This window comes from Hemiscyllium ocellatum, unplaced genomic scaffold (assembly GCF_020745735.1).
Source record: "Hemiscyllium ocellatum isolate sHemOce1 unplaced genomic scaffold, sHemOce1.pat.X.cur. scaffold_697_pat_ctg1, whole genome shotgun sequence".
Classification (NCBI taxonomy): Eukaryota; Metazoa; Chordata; class Chondrichthyes; order Orectolobiformes; family Hemiscylliidae; genus Hemiscyllium; species Hemiscyllium ocellatum.
In genome coordinates, this window is record NW_026869179.1 from 150,245 (window position 1) to 158,991 (window position 8,747).

Genomic DNA, 8,747 nt, shown 5'->3' on the forward strand with positions numbered 1-8,747 from the left:
GCAGCGGCACGAGCAGGGCGGGAGGTGCAATGACAGACTGGGAGGACCGGGGCTGCAGCGGCACGAGCAGGGCGGGAGGTGCAATGTCAACCTGGGAGGACCGGGCTGCAGCGGCACCAGCAGGGCAGGAGGTGCAATGTCAACCTGGGAGGACCGGGCTGCAGCGGCACGAGCAGGGCGGGAGGTGCAATGACAGACTGGGAGGATCGGGGCTGCAGCGGCACCAGCAGGGCGGGAGGTGCAATGTCAGGCTGGGAGGACCGGGCTGCAGCGGCGCTCGCAGAGCGGGAGGTGCAATTACAAGCTGGGAGGACCGACCTGCAGCGACACCAGCAGGGCGGGAGGTGCAATGACAGGCTCGGTGGACTCATTGGGAGGACCACGCTGCAGCGGCACCAGCCGGGCTGGAGGTGCAATGACACCCACTGGGGAGACCACGCCCCATGCCGGAGCCGAATCGACGGCGACCCCTCCAGGGCTGGAGGCGCAGCAACAGCCTCTGGCAAGCGTGCCGCAGCGCCACCCCCAGGGCCGGAGGGGTCACTGCAGCCCTGGGAGGACCAAGGGGCAATGGCAACACCTCAGGACCAGGGGATCGAAGGAAAATGAGCCGAAAGTGGACGATGGAAACCCGAGCAACGGAACGGAAAGAGACGGAGGAACCGAGCAACTCTGAAGGGGTCGAGGGGAAGGACTGGGGCCCGGGGGGTGGGGGGGAGGGGGCGATTGACATTTTGACTCCGAGATGACCCAGCCCACCCCACCCCAGTCTTGGAAGTGGCTGTTGACGGGGTTTGGGGGTCACGTCCCCGGGGTGAGGGGGTTAAAGGGCAGGAGCCGGCGGGACCGAAGCTATAGTGAGAGCCTCAGACACGCCTGGCTTGGGAACGGACCCTTCGGCCCGTCTCGTCCATGCTGACCCACATATGATGGGCTAACGTGAGCGGGTTTTGAGGGGACTTTTTTTGGTAGCTCGGGTGGAGTTTCTGCATTTGGGGTATGCTCGCTGAGCTGGAGGGTTTCGTTTTCAGACGTTTCTTCACCACGCCCGGTAGCATGGTCACCGAGGCTCCGGACGAAGCGCTGCTGGCGTTTCCTGCCTACCCAAAGACCCCCAAACAGTCAAATAGAAAGCAGGACTCGACCGGCAGTGGTTCATCCAGAGCCACACTGAGGATGCTGCCCTAGCATGGTGACGAAACGTCTGAAAACGAGCCTTCCAGCCCAGAGAGCAATCCTACATCCAGATCCCTAACCTAATCCAGTCCCCATTCCCCCAGCACTTGGCCCCATCTCCCTCTAAACCCTTCCTGTTCCTGTCCCCCCATCCACCTTTTAAATGCTGTCATTGTACCAGCCCCCACCCCTTCCTCTGGCAGCTCCTCCCACCCACGCACCACCCTCTGGGGGGAAAAAGTTGCCCCTCAGGTCCCTTTCCCCCCTCTCACCTTAAAACTACCCCCCTCTAGTTCTGGACTCCCCCACCCCAGGGGGGAAAAGACCTTGTCTATTTACCCCACCCACCCTCGTGATGTTATAAACCTCTATAAGGTCACCCCTCAGCCTCCGACGCTCCAGGGAAAACAGCCCCAGCCTGTCCAGCCTCTCCCTGTAGCTCAAACCCTCCAACATCCTTGTCCATCTTTTCCGAACCCTCCCACAACATCCTTCCTGCAGCAGGGAGACCGGGATTGAACACAATATTCCAACAGGGGCCCCTAACCAATGTCCTGTACAGCCGCAACATGACCCCCCCAACCCCTGTACTCAATACTCTGACCAATAAAGGGAAGCATACCAAACCCCTCCTTCACTATCCTATCTACCTGTGACTCCACTTTCAAGGAGCTATGACCCTGCACTCCAAGGTCTCTGTGTTCACCAACACTCCCCCAGGACCTTACCATTAAGTGTATAAGTCCTGCTAAGATTTGCTTTCCCAAAATGCAGCCCCTCACATTTATCTGAATTAAACTCCATCTGCCACTTCTCAGCCCTTCGGCCCATCTGGTCCAGATCCTGTTGTAATCTGAGGTGACCCTCTTCGCTGCCCACCGCACCTCCAATTGTGGGGTCATCTGCAAACTTACCAACCTGTGCAATTTGGTGTTTTAGCCCAGGGGGTGGGTCCGTGTGTGGAATGAACTTGCTGAGGAAGTCGGGGGGGAGAGGGGGTGGGTTCAGTTACAACGTTTAAAAGATACTTAGATAAGGACATGGAGAGAGAAAGGTATGGAGGGATACGGGAGCAGGAACAGGGACAGGTGTGTGGGACTAGCTCAGTTTGGGCCGAAGGGACTGTTTCCACGTGGAGGGACAGTCCGCCCCCAGGGGTCAGAGCTTTCAGGGCTATGTCGACCCCAAGCCCCCCACTCTCTCCGCAACCGCACGCGCAGATAGACAATCCCACTTGCGGCCACGCCCCTCTGCCAAACGGGGACCAATCCGATGGTGGTCAGCAGGCAGGAAAAATGCATCGGTAACCAGCCAGCAGTCGACACAGGACGCCCTGTCTCCAAATCACACAGACATTTCCATGGGGGCTGTCGTAGATCAGACTGGGCGGGGTGGCACGGTGACTCAGCCCGCTAGCGCTGCTGCCTCACGGCACCAGGAAACGGTCCCATCCTCCAGATGTGACCGTCTGTCTGTCTGGGGTTTACACGGTTCCCCCCTTTACCGGGTCTGCGTGGGTTTTCTCCGGGTGCACCGGCTTCCTCCCACAGTCCAAAGGATGTGCAGGTTAGGGTGGGATTGGCCGTGCTAAATTGTCCCGTAGTGCCCAGGGATGTGCAGGTTAGGGTGGGATTGGCCGTGCTAAATTGTCCCGTAGTGCCCAGGGATGTGCAGGTTAGGGTGGGATTGGCCGTGCTAAATTGTCCCCGTAGTGCCCAGGGATGTGCAGGTTAGGGTGGGATTGGCCGTGCTAAATTGTCCCGTAGTGCCCAGGGATGTGCAGGTTAGGGTGGGATTGGCCGTGCTAAATTGTCCCCGTAGTGCCCAGGGATGTGCAGGTTAGGGTGGGATTGGCCGTGCTAAATTGTCCCCATAATGCCCAGGGATGTGCAGGTTAGGGTGGGATTGGCCATGCTAAATTGTCCCCGTAGTGCCCAGGAATGTGCAGGTTAGGGTGGGATTGGCCGTGCTAAATTGTACCCGTAGTGCCCAGGGATGTGCGGGTTAGGGTGGGATTGGCCGTGCTAAATTGTCCCGTAGTGCCCAGGGCTGTGCAGGTTAGGGTGGGATTGGCCGTGCTAAATTGTCCCCGTAGTGCCCAGGGATGTGCAGGTTAGGGTGGGATTGACCGTGCTAAATTGTCCCCGTAGTGCCCAGGGATGTACAGGTTAGGGTGGGATTGGCCGTGCTAAATTGTCCCCGTAGTGCCCAGGGATGTGCAGGTTAGGGTGGGATTGGCCGTGCTAAATTGTCCCCGTAGTGCCCAGGGATGTGCAGGTTAGGGTGGGATTGGCCGTGCTAAATTGTCCCCGTAGTGCCCAGGGATGTGCAGGTTCGGGTGGGATTGGCCGTGCTAAATTGTCCCCGTAGTGCCCAGGGATGTATAGGTTAGGGTGGGATTGGCCGTGCTAAATTGTCCCCGTAGTGCCCAGGGATGTGCAGGTTAGGGTGGGATTGGCCGTGCTAAATTGTCCCGTAGTGCCCAGGGATGTGCGGGTTAGTGTGGGATTGGCCGTGCTAAATTGTACCCGTAGTGCCCAGGGATGTGCGGGTTAGGGTGGGATTGGCCGTGCTAAATTGTCCCGTAGTGCCCAGGGATGTGCAGGTTAGGGTGGGATTGACCGTGCTAAATTGTCCCCGTAGTGCCCAGGGATGTGCAGGTTCGGGTGGGATTGGCCGTGCTAAATTGTCCCCGTAGTGCCCAGGGATGTACAGGTTAGGGTGGGATTGGCCGTGCTAAATTGTCCCCGTAGTGCACAGGGATGTGCAGGTTAGGGTGGGATTGGCCGTGCTAAATTGTCCCGTAGTGCCCAGGGATGTGCGGGTTAGTGTGGGATTGGCCGTGCTAAATTGTACCCGTAGTGCCCAGGGATGTGCAGGTTAGGGTGGGATTGGCCGTGCTAAATTGTCCCGTAGTGCCCAGGGCTGTGCAGGTTAGGGTTGGATTGGCCGTGCTATATTGTCCCGTAGTGCCCAGGGCTGTGCAGGTTAGGGTGGGATTGGCCGTGCTAAATTGTCCCCGTAGTGCCCAGGGATGTGCAGGTTAGGGTGGGATTGGCCGTGCTAAATTGTCCCTGTAGTGCCCAGGGCTGTGCAGGTTAGGGTGGGATTGGCCGTGCTAAATTGTCCCCGTAGTGCTCAGGGATGTACAGGTTAGGGTGGGATTGGCCGTGCTAAATTGTCCCCGTAGTGCCCAGGGATGTGCAGGTTAGGGTGGGATTGGCCGTGCTAAATTGTCCCTGTAGTGCCCAGTGATGTGCAGGTTAGGGTGGGATTGGCCGTGCTAAATTGTCCCCGTAGTGCCCAGGGATGTGCAGGTTAGGGTGGGATTGGCCGTGCTAAATTGTCCCGTAGTGCCCAGGGATGTACGGGTTAGGGTGGGATTGGCCGTGCTAAATCGTCCCGTAGTGCCCAGGGATGTGCAGGTTAGGGTGGGATTGGCCGTGCTAAATTGTCCCGTAGTGCCCAGGGATGTGCAGGTTAGGGTGGGATTGGCCGTGCTAAATTGTCCCGTAGTGCCCAGGGATGTACAGGTTAGGGTGGGATTGGCCGTGCTAAATTGTCCCGTAGTGCCCAGGGATGTGCGGGTTAGGGTGGGATTGGCCGTGCTAAATTGTACCCGTAGTGCCCAGGGATGTGCGGGTTAGGGTGGGATTGGCCGTGCTAAATTGTCCCGTAGTGCCCAGGGCTGTGCAGGTTAGGGTGGGATTGGCCGTGCTAAATTGTCCCCATAGTGCCCAGGGGTGTGCAGGTTAGGGTGGGATTGGCCGTGCTAAATTGTCCCTGTAGTGCCCAGGGCTGTGCAGGTTAGGGTGGGATTGGCCGTGCTAAATTGTCCCCGTAGTGCCCAGGGATGTACAGGTTAGGGTGGGATTGGCCGTGCTAAATTGTCCCGTAGTGCCCAGAGATGTACAGGTTAGGGTGGGATTGGCCGTGCTAAATTGTCCCTGTAGTGCCCAGGGATGTGCAGGTTAGGGTGGGATTGGCCGTGCTAAATTGTCCCGTAATGCCCAGGGATGTGCAGGTTAGGGTGGGATTGGCCGTGCTAAATTGTCCCGTAGTGCCCAGGGATGTGCGGGTTAGGGTGGGATTGGCCGTGCTAAATTGTCCCGTAGTGCCCAGGGATGTGCAGGTTAGGGTGGGATTGGCCGTGCTAAATTGTCCCCGTAGTGCCCAGGGATGTGCAGGTTAGGGTGGGATTGGCCGTGCTAAATTGTCCCCGTAGTGCCCAGGGATGTGCAGGTTAGGGTGGGATTGGCCGTGCTAAATTGTCCCTGTAGTGCCCAGGGCTGTGCAGGTTAGGGTGGGATTGGCCGTGCTAAATTGTCCCCGTAGTGCCCAGGGATGTACAGGTTAGGGTGGGATTGGCCGTGCTAAATTGTCCCGTAGTGCCCAGAGATGTACAGGTTAGGGTGGGATTGGCCGTGCTAAATTGTCCCCGTAGTGCCCAGGGATGTGCAGGTTAGGGTGGGATTGGCCGTGCTAAATTGTCCCCGTAGTGCCCAGGGATGTGCAGGTTAGGGTGGGATTGGCCGTGCTAAATTGTCCCCGTAGTGCCCAGGGATGTGCGGGTTAGGGTGGGATTGGCCGTGCTAAATTGTCCCCGTAGTGCCCAGGGATGTACAGGTTAGGGTGGGATTGGCCGTGCTAAATTGTCCCCGTAGTGCCCAGGGATGTACAGGTTAGGGTGCGATTGGCCGTGCTAAATTGTCCCGTAGTACCCAGGGATGTACAGGTTAGGGTGGGATTGGCCGTGCTAAATTGTCCCCGTAGTGCCCAGGGATGTGCAGGTTAGGGTGGATTGGCCGTGCTAAATTGTCCCGTAGTGCCCAGGGATGTGCAGGTTAGGGTGGGATTGGCCGTGCTAAATTGTCCCGTAGTGCCCAGGGATGTGCAGGTTAGGGTGGGATTGGCCGTGCTAAGTTGTCCCCGTAGTGCCCAGGGATGTGCAGGTTAGGGTGGGATTGGCCGTGCTAAATTGTCCCGTAGTGCCCAGGGATGTGCAGGTTAGGGTGGGATTGGCCATGCTAAATTGTCCCCGTAGTGCCCAGGGATGTGCAGGTTAGGGTGGGATTGGCCGTGCTAAATTGTCCCCGTAGTGCCCAGGGATGTGCAGGTTAGGGTGGATTGGCCGTGCTAAATTGTCCCGTAGTGCCCAGGGATGTGCAGGTTAGGGTGGGATTGGCCGTGCTAAATTGTCCCGTAGTGCCCAGGGATGTGCAGGTTAGGGTGGGATTGGCCGTGCTAAGTTGTCCCCGTAGTGCCCAGGGATGTGCAGGTTAGGGTGGGATTGGCCGTGCTAAATTGTCCCGTAGTGCCCAGGGATGTGCGGGTTAGGGTGGGATTGGCCATGCTAAATTGTCCCCGTAGTGCCCAGGGATGTGCAGGTTAGGGTGGGATTGGCCGTGCTAAATTGTCCCCGTAGTGCCCAGGGATGTGCAGGTTAGGGTGGGATTGGCCGTGCTAAATTGTCCCCGTAGTGCCCAGGGATGTGCAGGTTAGGGTGGGATTGGCCGTGCTAAATTGTCCCCGTAGTGCCCAGGGATGTGCGGGTTAGGGTGGGATTGGCCGTGCTAAATTGTCCCCGTAGTGCCCAGGGATGTACAGGTTAGGGTGGGATTGGCCGTGCTAAATTGTCCCCGTAGTGCCCAGGGATGTACAGGTTAGGGTGCGATTGGCCGTGCTAAATTGTCCCGTAGTACCCAGGGATGTACAGGTTAGGGTGGGATTGGCCGTGCTAAATTGTCCCCGTAGTGCCCAGGGATGTGCAGGTTAGGGTGGATTGGCCGTGCTAAATTGTCCCGTAGTGCCCAGGGATGTGCAGGTTAGGGTGGGATTGGCCGTGCTAAATTGTCCCCGTAGTGCCCAGGGATGTGCAGGTTAGGGTGGGATTGGCCGTGCTAAATTGTCCCCGTAGTGCCCAGGGATGTGCAGGTTAGGGTGGGATTGGCCGTGCTAAATTGTCCCGTAGTGCCCAGGGATGTGCGGGTTAGGGTGGGATTGGCCGTGCTAAATTGTCCCGTAGTGCCCAGGGATGTGCGGGTTAGGGTGGGATTGGCCATGCTAAATTGTCCCCGTAGTGCCCAGGGATGTGCGGGTTAGGGTGGGATTGGCCGTGGTAAGTGCAGAGTTACAGCAATGGCGGGAGGTTGGGGAGAAAAGGGTCTGGGTGAGATGCTCTTCGGAGAGTCAGTGTGGATATGATGGGCCGAATGGTCTGCTTCCACAGAGTTCTGTGACACACACAGAGATAGGAAGGGGGTGCAGGGGGCTGGAGGGGGTGACACACACAGAGATAGGGAGGGGGTGTAGGGGGCTGGAGGGGGTGACACACACAGAGATAGGGAGGGGGTGTAGGGGGTGACACACACAGAGATAGGGAGGGGGTGTAGGGGGCTGGAGGGGGTGACACACACAGAGATAGGATGGGGGTGTAGGGGGCTGGAGGGGGTGACACACACAGAGATAGGGAGGGGGTGTAGGGGGCTGGAGGGGGTGACACACACAGAGATAGGGAGGGGGTGTAGGGGGCTGGAGGGGGTGACACACACAGAGATAGGGAGGGGGTGTAGGGGGGCTGGAGGGGTGACACACACAGAGATAGGGAGGGGGTGTAGGGGGCTGGAGGGAGTGACACACACAGAGATAGGGAGGGGGTGTAGGGGGTGACACACACAGAGATAGGGAGGGGGTGTAGGGGGTGACACACACAGAGATAGGGAGGGGGTGTAGGGGGCTGGAGGGGGTGACACACACAGAGATAGGGAGGGGGTGTAGGGGGCTGGAGGGAGTGACACACACAGAGATAGGGAGGGGGTGTAGGGGGTCGGAGGGGGTGACACACACAGAGATAGGGAGGGGGGTGTAGGGGGCTGGAGGGGGAGGGATGGTGGGCTGGATGTGGGGTTGTGTGAGTGTGTGAGACCTCTCTCTCTCTCTCTCTGACTGTTTTTTCAAGCGTGCGCTGCCTCTCCTCAGGTCTGGGGGATTTCCGGCCACACGCACACAGCGCCGTACTCAGAGAGAGAAGGTGGCTGTGTCGCTGGGGGGAGAGTTTCCGTCTGCTCTGAGGGTGAGAGGGAGAGAGAGAGAGAGAGAGAGAGGTGTGCGGGGGTACAGAGGCACATCCAATCGCACAGGAACGGTAAAGACACGCTCTCTCGTCCAGGGGGTAAGTCAGCGACTCACGAAGAGAGAGAGCGAGAGTTACGTGGAGAGAGAGAGGGGGGAGATCTACATGTCCTTCAGTTGGAGCAGTGTAGAGGGAGCCTTACTCTGTCTCTAACCCCCTGTCCCTGGGAGTGGGGGACGTGTAGAGGGAGCCTTACTCTGTCTCTAATCCCTTGTCCCTGGGAGTGGGGGGACGGTGTAGAAGGAGCCTTACTCTGTCTCTAACCCCCTGTCCCTGGGAGTTGGGGGACGGTGTAGAGGGAGCTTTACTCTGTATCTAACCCCCTGTCCCTGGGAGTGGGGGACAGTGTAGAGGGAGCTTTACTCTGTATCTAACCCCCTGTCCCTGGGAGTGAGGGGGAGTGGTGTAGAGGGAGCTTTACTCTGTATCTAACCCCCCC

General features: G+C 58.5%; 1 protein-coding gene across 1 annotated transcript in view; it reads left to right on the forward strand.

Moving 5' to 3' along the window:
* Positions 1–8,273: 8,273 nt before the first annotated feature.
* Positions 8,274–8,747, forward strand: part of LOC132814154 (rap guanine nucleotide exchange factor 3-like) — a 24,761-nt gene continuing 24,287 nt past the window's right edge. Inside the window, exon 1 of the mRNA XM_060823397.1 lies at positions 8,274–8,347. The gene's annotated coding sequence lies outside the window, so the exon portion shown is untranslated. The remainder of the gene's footprint in view (positions 8,348–8,747) is intronic.